This window comes from Rhipicephalus sanguineus, chromosome 8, assembly GCF_013339695.2.
Source record: "Rhipicephalus sanguineus isolate Rsan-2018 chromosome 8, BIME_Rsan_1.4, whole genome shotgun sequence".
Lineage (NCBI taxonomy): Eukaryota > Metazoa > Arthropoda > Arachnida > Ixodida > Ixodidae > Rhipicephalus > Rhipicephalus sanguineus.
Genome location: NC_051183.1, coordinates 11,356,676 through 11,372,615, shown reverse-complemented (window position 1 = coordinate 11,372,615; position 15,940 = coordinate 11,356,676). Strand labels below are relative to the sequence as shown.

At 43.7% G+C, this 15,940-nt stretch overlaps 1 long non-coding RNA gene across 1 annotated transcript; it reads right to left on the bottom strand.

Annotated features, from left to right (window-relative positions):
* Positions 1-216: 216 nt before the first annotated feature.
* On the bottom strand, positions 217-15,568 carry LOC119401369 (uncharacterized). Its single transcript, XR_007417235.1, has 3 exons — positions 15,495-15,568; positions 13,487-13,570; positions 217-666 (listed from the first exon to the last, which is right to left on the bottom strand). It is a non-coding gene; the product is annotated as an uncharacterized LOC119401369 (long non-coding RNA).
* Between the last annotated feature and the right edge of the window lie 372 nt (positions 15,569-15,940).

The window sequence follows — 15,940 nt, the reverse complement described above, 5'->3', positions numbered from 1 at the left end:
GTGCAGACATCAAACTGAATTTATTACAAAAAATGCAGGACAAGGAAAACTACTGTTAGATGGCGCACGCTTGCGCAGACGCTTCAAAAAGCAAAGTCACTCCGGTACAATACCAGATTTTTGCAACAGATTGCATTCACTATCCAATACATTTAGCGAAGGTTGGTTGGCACATTACGCGAATGTTGTGGCAGGGGGAGATCAATTGGTAGCAATAGCGTAATTCGAAGGTTGTGGGTTCGGATCCCACCGACAGAAATAGTGTTTGGTCGTCCACTATAATTCCTTTCAATTTCGGTCGTAAGGTTTACGCTACAGCTAAAAACAAATAATGTCCCCTATGTTTTTATTGAATTAATTGTCTATTAGTTTCATAGGTAGTCCAGGAGACGCATGTAATTTAGCTGCCTGAACTGATTCAGAGTTTATTGTGTGTTGGGAAAAACTATATGCTTTATTCTTGAAACGCAGGTGTTGCCTGCTTTCCGTCTAAGTGGAGAGAGCATTCCTAAGTGGTTGTTGCAGATGATGTCATTTACCAGCTGCATGTAGAATCGTACATTTTGTACTTTGGAGAAGAGCCGCAGTTTTCGTCGTAAATGAATTCGCAGCAGTCGTTTGGTCGAGCCATCGAGTCGTAACGGCGCCACAAGGAGCAGCCTTGTCCTGCGCAGTACAAATATTAGAAGGAACACATATCACGTGATATGTCAAAAGAACAGCGGCACCATTCAGTGGAATGTACGATTACAAAACGAGTTGCTCTTTTGCAGGGATTATTGATAACCACACGTTTGTAGCACGAAGCCATAAAGAAGTCCATACTGATTTCTCAGAAATCAGTGTGAATTTACTTGTGGTTCGACCCCTGGAGCGGGACGAATTTTTTTTAACTACTAGAAGGCTTCCTTTCTGGGAAATCCGTATGGATTTTCTTGTGGCTTGGTGCTACAAACGGGCGGTTGTCAATTATCCATTTCAAAACCCTTCCACAGTCTTGTGGGATTCCGCAGAACTCATTTGCAATATTCGGTTGATGTTTTGTAGGCACGTTGAGTGAAGCGTTAAAACAGGTGAAAGTGAAAAAAAAAAAATAAGGCTCTTCAACTGCTTCATTTGATTAACGTATATGACACTCGCAGGGTTTGATATTCTACGCGAACAAAAATATACAACATTGTGAATGCGGGAGCAGCAGCAACGGTAGCAGAACTGATACAGTCTAACACAGGCTTATTGCAAAGTTTGTGCGTTCGATCGCCTCCTGTATTCTAGCTGTATTCTTGAAATACAAAGTTTCAAGACAAAGGGGCTGCCCGGAAAGAGCATAATTAAGAATCGCAAACAGTACACCGAACAAAAGAGTAAGTTTAATGACGTTCCGGCTGCCAATACGGATTAGGTTCCGTATGTGGAACCGAAACGTCAGTAAGTTTTCGCTTTTGCTTGATGTACAGTGCACGATTATTCACTAGCTTTTTTCCCATCGATTCTGTTTGCCATTAATGCAACGTTCTTGTACTTCAAATGAAAGAAACCGAAAATAATTTCCCGCACGTTTTTCTTGTCTTCATAGGGTCGTGACAACAAAAGCCAGGTGCAGTCTTTTTAAGCCCTGATCGCACGTGGCTTGTGCTACCTAGAACCAAACCCCTAACCTTGTGTCAGTGAGCGGCCGTAGACGGGATGGGTCATGTGCGCGAAAGAGATCCACGTTCGCTCTTAATGGTTTTACTAAAACACAAATTTCCACTTTTTAGACTGCACGCAGTTATCTGCTGGCAACACTGCAAACGAGCATTAACAGCCTTGAACCCTCGCTTCGTTAGCATTGAATCATGACGACGTATTCTCAAAATGTTTAAATAACTACGTCATTAACGCTATTTTTAAAACGAAATCGCAAAGCTATTGCTGTGAGCGTCAATTGCCTCGATGACGTTCGTCTTCACGCTCTGTCTAGGTCATTGCTTTCAAGGTAAGTACGTGGACAGCTGTCATCGGACCGGAAATTTATTAAAGACTAATTGAACTTTTTGCGTGGCAGTGACCTATTCAATAGGATATAGTACTCCCGCTCCAAAACTTGCTTTTCCTGTTTTTCCCTCGCCTGCACTTCTCTCCACTCTTCTTTCCATCTTTCCTAACGTAGGGTAGCAAACCGGAGGCTGTCATTCTGGTTGACCTCCTTGCATTTCCCTGCTTTTTTATCTCTCTCTCTCGTGGACAACTCAGTGATTGGTCTGAGGATGAATAAAGATTATGTTGTGCACTTAACGTCGGAACTCCTTCTCCCTTTGACATCACTTATAACTTCCGTCATGTCATCTCCGGGGGCCGTATACCTAACTTTTAGCCGCTTTCAGAACGCCAGGTGGCTTCCAGGTGCGCCACTGCCGGTCTAAAGTTTACTTCCACTTTGTCCTGCCGTTATTAGGCCCTCTACTCCATAGCAGTATATTCTGGTCAGAAGTTATACACTCTTAGAAGAAAGGGCGTCGAGGCACTCCCTTTGTGAGAGTTTTGGCTTGTCCCGCTGGGCACTCCCTTTTCCGGGGTGAAACAACTCCCTCTAGACAGGGAGTGATTCAACGCCTCCTCATGGAGTACAGTACTCCGTCTGCGATAGAGTGAAAGCACTCCTCCGAGGGAGTAAAGCTATCACGTTGAAACAGCTTTGAAATAAAATTAATCGAGCACAGAAAATGGCACATTCATACGCGCACACATTCACGCAACCAAAACACGTAGAGCGCTCGCAACCGAAACGCATACATTAGAGGATTTTAGTCTGTCCGGCACCGGAATACCGGGTGTGAACTGCGCATACGCACGCCCGGTAAACATGGCCGCGCCGCTGAAAGCGATTGCCGTCCACCTCGAATCTATCAAGTGGTCGTCGCGCGCTCTGTCGCTCGTTATCTCCGAACTGATGCTTTTGTTTGCTTTAGGTTCACGTCCTGAAGCTTCGACAGCAAGGTATTCGTGTCGATTCGGCACCGTTTTCGAGAGCTATACTCAAATAATCAACGATGTAGGCTTAGCGAGTGACAATCCCGGAATCTCGAAGGTCATACATTATGTATCGGTTAGTTGTTTTTATCCTCCATAGCTGGCGCAACTTGACGTGGCGGCAGCTACGGCACACAAAGCGGCTGCGAAAAAGAAAAATTGCGGCACTCGAACAGCGTTTCACGGAATAATTTCAATAATGCTTATCTCTAGGGGTAATTAGAAAATGGACCTCAATGTAAACACGCACATATGACAACACATACAAATCGCACACGACACAGGAATCGAACTCATGACCACAAGCACCGAAAGCAGACACTCAAACTACTACGCCACAGAGCCACCGCGTGCTTCACTGACTTTTCACGGCCTTATATATTTACCAAGTGGTTTGCAACGAGAGGGCGGAGCTTGCTACTTCTTTTTTTGCATCATCGGCGTGTGTTTGCGCGTGGATTAGGTTAGTAAATAGTTAGCGCGGCGCCATGAACTCACGAAGGCCACCGTTAGCACCTTCAGCTCCAACTTCTGCTCGTCGTTTGTCGTGCCGCAAGAGAAATGATAAACGTGTGTTTTTTTGTGTGTTCACCATACATCGTGGATGTCTCGCTCGCCCAAAAATTTGCCCATACCGGCATGAAAAGTACCTTTAGATAGCGAAACTCACGTATGTGTATTCTACGAGCGTGTGCTGTTGGAGCAGTTTTGGTTATTTTTGCCGCGAGCTGCAAGTCTCGGCAGTGCGTTCTCAACTGTTCGAAGACCATCATATGTCGCATATTTTTGTTACATACGTCGATGTCAGAGTTCCAAGGGTATTTTAGCGTGCACCTATACAAGCATGTGCATTCATTGCGCGTGTAGGTGCTGTTGCGATCTGCACGCAGGGTCAGCGGTACCTCTGAGCAGTTCGACGAATATTTGCGTGATGAGCACTTACGCGCGCTGAAGGACGACATACAGTGCTTCTGAATTAGTCATAGTCAGTATTTATTTGCTTTTATACTCGGAGACTAGCTACATTTTACTAAGTAACCCTTACTCTTCCGTATCACGCCGTCGTTCAAATGTATGTCGAAGGCGTCCACCAAGGTTAAGCACGATGTCCATTAATTCGCGAGTGACATGTCTCCCTTAAAATAGAAAAGATAATACTGTTGCGCCTCTGTATTGCGAACGTCCGCGTGTAGTTGGCACTACTCCTGAAGAGATTGTGCAGTACCTATTAAAAAAAAAAGGCATTATTGTATGCCTCAGTGAAACAGCTGTTCTTCAGAAAATAAGGTGTCATTTTAATTAGGATATTTTTGTCACGGCAGGACACAACTTGACTTTCTCGTGATTCAGGATTACACATCGCACGAACATGAGTGCAGCAGATAAATAAAAACTGAAAAAAGTGGGTGCCATGTGCACTCCTACTACATCGTGTACCTGTAGTTGATTCCAAATCTACAAATTATGCGACCATTGATAAATGATCAACCCATCAATGTTCGATCACAGTTGATCTGTTTCCGTTTACTGCCTATCGCTTATTTGCACGATGTTTTGCAAGAATCATCGGTTAAACCCATCTGGTAACGCAAGCATTATCTATAGCATGCAGTGGTTCTAAGGGGGGGGGGGGGGGTCAGCGAAGCCATTTCCGGGGGTCCGCGAAACGCATCTTCGAACAAAAAAGAAAATACGCCTTTTTTGAAGAAACAATATGTCCAATGACAGCGGCCCCCACTATTTTTTGTTTTGCTTCACCGCATAACGGTTATGCATTGCGGCGGAGCTGACTTATGCTTTCCATGAGATGGCTGTAAAGCTTTTACTGCAATTTTCTACCACACGTGCTTTTCCAGGCTTGCATATTTGAAGAGAAAGCGTAGCGAGAAACAGCTGAAATGTGGCGGCAGATCGCACAACTTAGTGACAAGCTGTTGAGATTGAATTGGCGTGGCACTTTAGTTTGACCATTCTTTGCCACGGAGAAACGCAAGGCACCTATTTCACGCTGCATGTTGTGCTAATTTATAAGCCCTCACCCCCCCCTCCTTACTTCTCACTGCAAGGGGTCCCTCATCACTTCCACCAGTCCACAAGGGGTCTCCAAAATATCCATGGCTGAGAACCACGACCTATATATCAGAGCCTGAACAATTTCTTTTACATGTACAAGGACTTTTTTGTTTGAATGCATTACAAATTCTTAAAACTTCAAATGATACAATAAATGCTGGTTGTAGCACTTTATTAGAATCAAAACAATAACATTCACAATGTCAATGTAAATTATACATTTTCATCTACCACAGAACCTATGCTCATTATTGAACAGATGAAACAACATACACAATGCAACCTGAGCACTAATTCACAGCAGTAAAATATTATGAAAGTATAGTTCGAAAATTCATCACAAAGCAAGACACATACACTTCGAAATGCCAGTATGCAAGTACAATCCAAAGAGATGGCATGCACAGCAGTGCCGTAGCCAGGGGGGCACACCGGGCATCCCTCGCCCCCCCCCCCCCTCGAAATTTTTTTTTGCTATGGCATACAGAGCCCAAAATGACAACTGAACACATCTGCCTGCCCGGCTTCCACTTCAAATCAAGGAGACGACCCCCCCCCCCCCCCGAAAAAAATTTCTGCCTATGCCTCTGATGCACAGAGAACTTGGTGTCTGCTTACACATGAAGGCAACTCGATAAGTAATAAAGGCTTGCAACACTTAGGTATGGTGGTGTACCATTTTTCTTATATATAGCATTAGTTTGCCCTCAGGCATGAAAACATGTTACGCATGATTGTGCAGTTCAATGTTTTGTATAAAGACCTGTGGTGTCGACCATAGATCCATCTGCCAAGGTTTGTAAACACAGTCGCCTTTATTCACATATTTTTAAGAAATAATGTAAATTTATAAAGTTAAGCTTGGGAACATGGCATTATTTCGCAACCCTATTCACCCGCATTATTATGCATAAATAGTAGACCAATGGTTACAATATTTACATGCCAGCTAGTGCCATGAAATGCGACCGGAAAATTGGTTCCTCGTCACCTTCAACAGCTCAATTTATGGCTCATGCAGAAGTGCCACATTGAAAATGAATCCGCGAATACCGTGACAGGAAAGTTACCTCGGAGTTATGCAATAACATGCTTTGAATTAAAAATTGCCCATCAATACTGCTGGTGGCTTGGCACATTAGAGCCAAGGACTGGACATGCCATGAGGTTGAGGTTGAATAAAAATTGAACAGGGAATAAATAACGGCTGTAAAACAGTAAAGAACCATGCTTAGTAAACTAAATGAGTTTACATTCAGCATCTTTTCAAGCCATGTAAAATTTTCAAATGCACACTGTTATTGGAAAGTTTGGACTCAGCACCGTGCATAACACAGTGCAGCAGTCCAAGTGCTGACAATCCTAAATACTGAGAGATGTACAAGATCATCAGTATAGTATACTGTAAGGCACAGGAGTGTTCACAGAAGAGACCGTCTTGTAGACAAACAGGTGGGCCAGAACTGTTGCTGCTTTGCCAAAAGTGTTCAGTCTTCCTGAAAAAGATATCAAGCAAAGAATTCTTAAGCTTTCTGCATCCATACAAAATACCCACTTGTCTTCTCTTACTGCAGACTTTTCCGAAAAAACAAAAAAATACAAAATTAAGAAGCTGCCAAGTATTTTCTTGTGAGATATGCAATGAGTGTGCAGCACACTTTCATTCTTGTAATATATAGAAAGACGCAGCATTATAATACAGAAAGACAAGGCTCAATTGCTTGTCCATGTTTTGCTGCCATGTTTTTATACACCTAGCAAAAGAACAAGGTACAATAGCTAGTGTGCAGTGTTGCTTGTTGTTTTGTGGAGGCAACTCCTATTACAAAAATAATTCATTTATCCTCAAAACTTAGTTCAAGTTCTCCCAAATAAATTATTTAAAATCCTAGGCTAGACGGGACAAAATATAGATATATAATACTTATGAGGCATGCCACAGTGGACAGCCTCGATTTTTTAATTTACATTTAAATATAAAGCTCTGTTTATGCCAAAGCAACACCTAGATGTTGTCTTTCTCACAGCACTTCGGACTAAACCAGCTGTGAACATAGCACCTGCCTGTAAGCACTGCACCATCCTGCTTCTGCCAACTATGAAATGCGTGCATACTGAACATTTTATATGCTGCTTACTGCTTGCTGTTAGCTTAAATCTCCCCTAGCCAACACAAACTAGACAAACAATTAATATAACTATCAAGTGGAAATGAATGTAAAAATTTTCCTAACAGTGATAACTTAAATCACAAGGCGCATGCAGCCTATCCTATGTTAGTCCTGTTGTGACTCACAACAGGACTAACATTTGTGTCGCAAATTGTGAATGGTTTTGCAACTACCAAACACAAAAATAAAGTTAAACACCATAATAACAATGTGCTAGTGAGCTTCAATGTATATCGATGTATATGCCACTTCATCGTTAACCCTTTCGGCCCTGGCGGTGTCAATTGACACCATGACACAGCATTTCCCCTAGCACCTCGGAAATGAAACCAAAACTGGCCATCCTTGCGGGAATACTTCTTCAATGATCCCCACTGCGTTTGACACCAAAATGGTGACATGCTTGCGGAGCTGGGACCCAGAAAGAAGAAAAAGCTTGACCGAAGTCATGGGTGACGCCATGGCGGGTCAGCTGAGGCGGCTAAGCGCAATTTTCGGTTCGACGTACCGAAGCTGTTTCAATGAGTATCACATTGAAAAATGAGACGTGGTTCACATTTTGTGTACTCTAGTGAATAGCAGGAAAAAAGATGCCATTTTTCTCATTTCACAACCGCTGAGCCCTGATGACCTAATTTGATGTCATGTCTGTAAATCCATTAATAATTGCACCACTGGCTCAATTTTTCGTTTGTGGTCTTCTGAGGTCATAACTATTAGGAAAACAAACACAAAAAATGTCCCCGACCAGAATAAAAAATCCAGGGCTGAAAGGGTTAAGGTAATGCATCACAATACTGACCGTTTGAAGCAAAACGGGAATGTGAACTAGTTGGCGGGTAATAGGCGAGGTTCAAGTTTAGGCAATAAAGCTTTCAGTTGTGAGTAAGCGCTCTTGATGTGCGCTTTCTTGTCCTTGTCTTCTTAGCACTGCCGTTATATAAGTACTGACCATTTCGCCAGGAACACTATGAATCCCTCACAATACAGTCAATATCATGCTACAGGTGTCTATTATCGAGGCACTCCACTGTAAATTCAATATAGTGTTAAAGGCATGACAGAGTGCAGGTGCAGATTCTGCATACTGTATCGGATGACTGAGATAAGAGCTACCATGACATTGGACTCAAAATAGTGATACTCTCAATGTTTCCAATGTATCAATGACTTGCTTCATTAAACACAGGTATGCATTGCACAATTCAGAAATGGATTCTATTTGATCACTCTCTCCTAACGAGATTACTGCTACCAACCCAGGTTCTGTGAAGCATCCAGATGAGCTTCAAGAGTTCTTATCAAGCTGCTGGTGTCCACAGCTGCATAGCGTTGCATGTGCCATCTTGAGCACCTTCTGCAAAGAAAAAAGAATGTACAGATTTTTTGCAGTGACTCACTATTTCATGCTGCACTAAACAGCTGTAAAGCACACCAATACCTAATTCAGATAACCGGCATAAATTCAGTTAGACGTCCATGCATGTAACAATCTTTTAAGTCTAAATTTATTATCCTAATGCACTCGAACACCAAGAACTAATTCAGTACATAATACAAAACTGGCAGTGTAGATAAAGCGTTTTCTTTTTTTTAATCTCAGGAAAAAGATTCCAGAGCTTTTTCATTGCTGCTCCCGTTTGATGTTAGCATTGAAAGTGCTGCTGTGCTTCTTACGCAAAAGTGAGCTTAGAGACAGACTTTACGAGGCATCATACTCTTCTTTCCTGCTTTGTTCTTTTTCTGTAAAGTTTCCTTTGTATTATCCTTTATTCCTCGTACCCTCTTCCTTTGCACAGCATGGCCAGCCAGTTTGAGAAGTGGCTAACCTGCCTGTCTTCCCATCTATATCTTTCTTTCCTTCCTTCCTTCATTTTAAGTCTTGCAGCATTTACAAATATACACATCAAGTTCAGTAGTGTAGTGTTGCCAACTGCACAAACATTCATAACCTACAGCCAACCACAAATTTCGCTGCCTGTGCGAGACTAGAAAGCAAATACTTGTGGTTTCAAGTTCACTCCACACCTACCATTTCGTCCAAAACACAGCATTTGAGTTTCTGATAAATTAAGTTGTTTGTCGTGTATCATGCTAATGAAAGAGCTCAAAACAAAGCATGATACAGCAAGGAGTAGGTGCACAACAGCACATCCTTTGAGAACTTGCGATAGAGTCATCTGGTGACCTGCGGGCCATTGTCTACTGCTTCTGGTGCTGCACTAAACACAATATTCACATTCATCAAGAAGCATGAAGGTAGGAAGCTTACATATGACTTAAAGAAGTAAACCATAAGAAATGACGAAAGGTGTTCTGTTCTTGCTGAACATTAGTTTTTTTTAACTGTGATAATGTTTAATGGCTGCTTAGCCTTGCTTCAAAGCTTCATAATAGTCTTATGAGAGTCACATTTTTTTAATTATTGTCCCTCTGCCATCAGTATTGCATTGAGCTGACTTGCACTGATGTGACTGAATAAGCCTGGCACAGCTCGCACATCTTCAACTCGATGAGAATATCCACATGAAATTCATGAAAGTTCAAGATGTCACTAATTATGTCACAAAATTGTCACGAATTGAGCGACAATATCGTAAAATGCACGTGCTTCACCATAAACGCTGTCACTTAGCAGACAACTTTCACATAATATGGCCATAATCATATCTCTGCAGCATAATTTATTCGCTCCAGTCCAACCTAATGACGTAATTACCCTATGGTATGCTGTTTTTTTTTTTTTTTGTCTTAGAGACGAACAAAGTGCGCAATGCAAATTTTTATCGAAAAGTATTCCCACTTACTAATATTAGGGAGTTTTGGAATAGCGTACGCCAGGCCCGTAGCCACAGGGGACGAGGGAGAGTGAAATTCTGATGGAGGGGGTGTTTTACCGAAAATGAATTATGAAAATAGGCGTTTTTCTAAAAAAGTGAAGGGCGCAACGAAGGGCTCCGGAAGTTTCGCCCATCTGTTTTCTTTAACGTGCACTGACATCGCAGAGTACACAGGCGTCTAGCGTTTCGCCTCCACCGAAATGCTACCGCCGCGGCCGAGATCGAAGCCGCGACTTTCGGGTCGGCAGCCGAGCACCGCAACCATCGTACAACCGAGGCTGACAACTACAATAACTGAATCAACTGAAAACAAAAGTTAGCCTTAATGCAAACATGACGGAGTGATAACCGCGGCCTCTCGCTTGTTTATATTTTCTGAAAGCACGCTGCCGCATTCACGCTTTATGGCAAGCAAAGAAATTGTATAGCACAAATTGTCTTCATTGAGGCGTACCCGCTCTTCGATAGACTGGCCGTGCGAAGCGTGTGCCTTCACAAAAGCTTTTTAAACGCGCATCAGGCGTCACACGTATGTGCGCTAATGCTTTTCCATTCTGCTTTTTATTGTACTTTCCACGCGACACACTGTGCAGCACTACACACGTGAGCGACGCGAAACTGAGAACACAGAAGCACCACTTACCGTTCGCATTTCCGACTGTGCCTAACCAGGTGCTGGCCGAACACGAATACACGAAGGTGCAAGCACGCTTGAGTCTTCAGACCATCATGAAACCAACACGAACACGCTCACAGTACGCGATGTTGCACTGCCGTCGCTAAATGCCGTTCACGTCCAGCGTTGAGATCAGAGTCGCGCACACACAGGACACGGGCACGCACAAGCCGACACAGCTGAGCAATTCGGAAACTTCGATGACCGGGCAACGGGAGAAAATGGCGAAGGCAGCGACGGGCGACGGCGAGACTTGACTTCAGCACGCACGCTTCTCCTCTCCTGGTGCGCGCGCGCGCGTGTGTGTGTGTGTGTGTGTGTGTGTGTCTGTTTTTTTTTATTTTGTCTTTCCTCGCTCGCGCCTGCGTGCCTGCGTCGTAAGGTTGCGTTATCGTGTTCTCTCGGCGGCTCATGTAACAGCCCTCCCGTTTAGCGGCTGCTTGAAGGAAGTCGCGTTTATATATATCTTTTTTTTTGGACGCGATAGCGTCAAAGAGCTCGTCTCGCAGAAATTCCGGTGTCGGCGGCGTCGGCGTCATTGGTTCTGAGCGAAAAAGCAGCGTTGGTTGATCGTGAGCGAAAAGTCGAGGTAGATGCAAAGAGAGGGAGAGGGCGTTCGCACTTTGGCTTTCCTTGCGGCACTGTGTATACGTCTCCATCGAGAAGCGCAGGCAAGCTAGCGATTGAGAAGGCGATAGTGTGTGTGTGTGTGTGTGTGTGTGTGTGTGTGTGTGTGTGTGTGTGTGTGTGTGTGTGTGTGTGTGTGTGTGTGTGTGTGTGTGTGTGTGTGTGTGTGTGTGTGTGTGTGTGTGTGTGTGTGCGCGCGCGCGCGCGCGCGCGCGACCATGCGTATGTACGAATACCGCTGTCGTGTTTTAAAGGCGAAACTAAGATTCCCCCCCCTTTTTTTTCTTTTTTTTGCTCGTGCTTTATGTCCACAGCATTTTATTGCGTACGCTGCGGCGTGCCGTCTCTAGTCAGTTAATAACTAGGACCTGACTCAGAGTGTGCTTACGTGTGAGTATAATCGCGTACATTTATGATCGCAGATTCTTTGTGCATGTCAGCGGTTTTCGTCGCGATAAGTTGACGAGGAATCTATCGCCGTCACTTCATCGATTGAGCTACTGCCAAAGATATTAGACTGCACGAACTTTTCTTTACAGCTCGTTATATTTGGAGAGTTGCAAGACTAAAACAAGCTCTGAAGCAAGCTTTTATATGGCAAGAGAGTAAAACAACCTTTTACTCTCTCGTGGGATGCGGGAGTGAAACAGGCACTTTACTCTCTTTCGCCAGGAGGAGTGAAAGGCCCTTTCACTCCTCCTGGCCAAAAGAGAGTAAAGCGCCTCCCTGAGAGAGAGTATAATGAGATCTGTGGGAGTAACACAGCTCTATAACTCTCACTGCAGGAGTTTCAGTTTTTAGAGTGTAGGAGAATGCTATACCCTTATAGAAAAAAGAACGCGAGGCCTATCAGAACACGCAACGCAGTGACAGCGTAAGCTGGCGATGCGGTACACATAGAGGTACTGATCTCATCGATTGGGCAGTATCATAGTAGGCCTTTAACCGATGAGGTTGTGTTAGGTCCTTGGCCTGACGTCAGCAGCACAAGTGTGGTCATCGATGCAGTCGTAGCCTTCTTACAAGCCACTGGACTGGATGCACGTCTTTAGATTTGCCCCAGCGTCACGAACTATATTCTCATCTCCCTACCTTACCATCGTCATTCATCACTCTTTCTCTCCCCTGTCCCCCCTCCCCAGTGTAGAGTAGCAGGCCAGAGCAAACTATAGCTCAGGCCGACCTCTCTGCCTTTCTGTAAATAAATTCTCTCTCTCTCTGAGCTCTCTAGGGCGCCTACTGCAAGTACAGCTGCGAGGCACCCACTACGCAATAAATCATCACATATTGCGAAGTAGCGAAGCATCTTTTACGCGTTTTAAAGGCGCAATATGCTCTCTTGCGTAGCTGAACGCTTTGTTGCTGCTGTGATTGCCGGTGATGAGGATAATGGAGAATTATTGCGGAACTCTTTGTAATGGGTGGGAAGGTTAAAACCACCCCGCTCGTTACGCAATTCGCCTGGTGTGAGAGCTCGTGCGTTTCTGCCACGCAATATTACATCTGTTGACCAGTTTTCTCTTCAACTCGCCACGGTGTTCTAGTGGTTATGGGGCTCGACTGCTGACCCGAAGATCGCGGGATCGAATCTCGGCCGCGGCAGCCGCGTTTCGATGGACGCGAAATACTCGAGGCCCGTGTACCTAGATTTAGGTCCGCGTTAAAGAACACCAGATGGTGAAAACTTCCGGAGCCCTCCAGTACAACGTCCCTCATAATCATATCGTGGTTTTGGGACGTGAAACCCCAGCAGTGATTATTTGTTTCCTTGTCATAAATGACGCCTCTGTAGGTTCGTTTTCCAAAAAAGTTTCGAGCCCAGCTGCCGCAACTTTGTAGTAGATTACTTGCTTGCACCACACAAAGCCTGGGTTCGAATCCGCCTTGAACCCTTATTTCTTCCCTCAATATGCGCGATATCTGCGACGTACACTGGCGGCGACACCGGCGGCGGCGGACAACTTCGCCATCCAAATAGGCTGTTGTTGCGAGCTAATAACAGCTTATGTTGTAAAAAAATAAGGGGTGGAAGTGGCCCAAGCAGGCATTATCTTCAATATCAAAATCTTGCGACGAGACTCACTCACCGTTCCCAGCGTAAGGGTGCCGCCCAACAAAGCAACTCTCACAGTCCATATATATGGCATGGAACGACTCACCAGTGGCATTCTCTGAAATTATTTAGAGCATACAGCCTTCACTGCCCCTGAAAAACAAGTGCCTGACAAAGGATTTTATCGAAATGGATATCCTGGTCTGTTCTGTTCTTTCATGTGTATGTATAGTCGGGAGCAATATGAGCTGGAACACTGAAATTACCACTGAAGGGTCGTAGTGGCTAAACGCAGTTGGCAAGCGCAAAAATTTTCATGACGTTAAATGCTCAAGCGAAATGGTATATAAGGCAATTCAGTCTGTGCATGCATATCAGTACATTACAAGTAATAGTTGAACAAATATGAATTTGGTGTTCCAGCTCATTAGATGCGAAATAAAATATTAAATTGATATTAATTTTCTCAAATAAAGATCACTGATGAGGTACAAAGAAAAAGAAAAATATGGACTGGAAATCAGCCCTGCGGGCTCTCTCACTGCGGCAGAACTACATTATAATGAATGTAATGTCTGTGGCTGTGAACGTGAGTTCACCCCTCTGACTATTTCACCATAATAACACTAATCCTTATTGAATTGCACAGTCGTTCTTTAAAACGACTGACGCATACGCTACGAGCCCCTACCACACATTATTAAAGCGAAAGCCTTGTATATCTCATGCGAACTTCGCTTTGAACGAAAAGCTGTCGTGAGAAAAGTCAGGCCAAAAAAGGTCTCGTGGCGTCTAGGGGAGTGAAATAAAAAGAACAGAAAGTTGTTATGAATGTGAATATGTATATATACGATGATTATAGAATTAAATTAAGCGTGTAGTGGGTCACTTAGAGATAATTATTTATGTGGCGTTAATCTAAGCAACTTGAGTAGGTTAATTATTGAAATCGAATCAGTCGAAGCTAAGCTAATCACTGAAATTTAATTGGTGAAGGAAAAGTGCTGTAAGTTCAATAACTGATGGTAATGATTGCCATTTTATTAGCAAATGTTAATTAGGGCTCACTAATTAGTGAACGTTGAAGTTGATATAAAGTGCGAGGTAAAATAGCCACGCACCCGATCGCTTTCCCCTTCGAGCGACCCAGTGAGTTTTTTTTTGTAATAGAGGAGCTCTTCTAGGGCTGCCCCTGACGACACATGAGTGTCCAAGGTAAGTCGCGCTCTCATTCCCAGATACACCCACAGATGGCCTAACTGCCTCGGTCGCGAACGAAGCGGTAGCCGCTCAGTGAAAAGGGGAAGGACGGCTCGAGCGTGTATAGGGCCGACATTAATTGTAGCAGGGACACGTCCTTTCCCGTGCAGCTCTACTCCACAAATAGCGTAATCACAGATACCCACAGAAAATCATAAACCGTCTCAGAAAATCACCAGGGCAACACAGGAGATCAGTAGCTACGCTGTTTCTGCGGATTTCACACTAGGTGAAACTGAGTTAACTTTTATTTTCACTGCCCCGCCATGAGTATTGGCGCACAATTCAATCGCTATGAATTTATGTTCACATATTGCCTAAGTGGTAAAGTCACTGTGAATGGTACTCGAAGAGTGTAACAATTACATTTTATGGCAGAAGTGCTGCAGCTTCGATGTGATAAGATTTGTTACTCATCTAGACAAGTGTAATCTGAGTTGACTGCTCTAAACCATTGCTTTATGTTTAGCGGTTAACACATATGAAGCCTTATTTTTTGCGCATCTGGCAACAAGCATAAAATGCGGTATGATCTGCAATGAAACTGACACGAAGGTTCCGCAACAACCTCAACTCAAGATTATGTAGGTATTTATTTTGGAACGTCTAGAACTACGTAGTGGCACAAAAAGACAACTGAGCCTCTCAGACACTCCTGCGGGTGAAACTCTATGGGAACTTAGTTCAAAATTCTTCTTTTGACAATTTTTACCGCTTCTAGCATGCAGTACCTAATTTCTGAGAGGACACCGAAGTAGCGAAAGGTATCAAAAACGACTTACCACCGAAAGGGACAAATGTCTTCCTGTTCTTACACGTGTAGCATGGTGAGGAACTGAGCGTCAGCGTGCCGTTTCTAAAACACGTGAAAGTTCATGACACTTCCGTAGTCATTTACTGAGTGTTCATAATTTGCAACAAAAGAAACGGTCTTCATCGTTACACATCGTTGTTCCAAATATGAACGCTTCAGCTAATATGACCGTCATTTTTCTGCTAAAAAAATTTAATCTGTCTCCAATTTACAGTAATTAAAACGGTGCTCTAAAGATTAATACAATGCGCGAAAATGAAAATTTCCGATACAATAAAACAATGATGAAACGTCACTGAGGAAAACAAGCTGATTCGCCACACCAAGAATCAGGTTTCTTGATTGCGGGAAGTAAGAAAGCTTTCCCATATACCCACGTCGTGTCAACATCTTCTGTCTTTACCATTACATTTT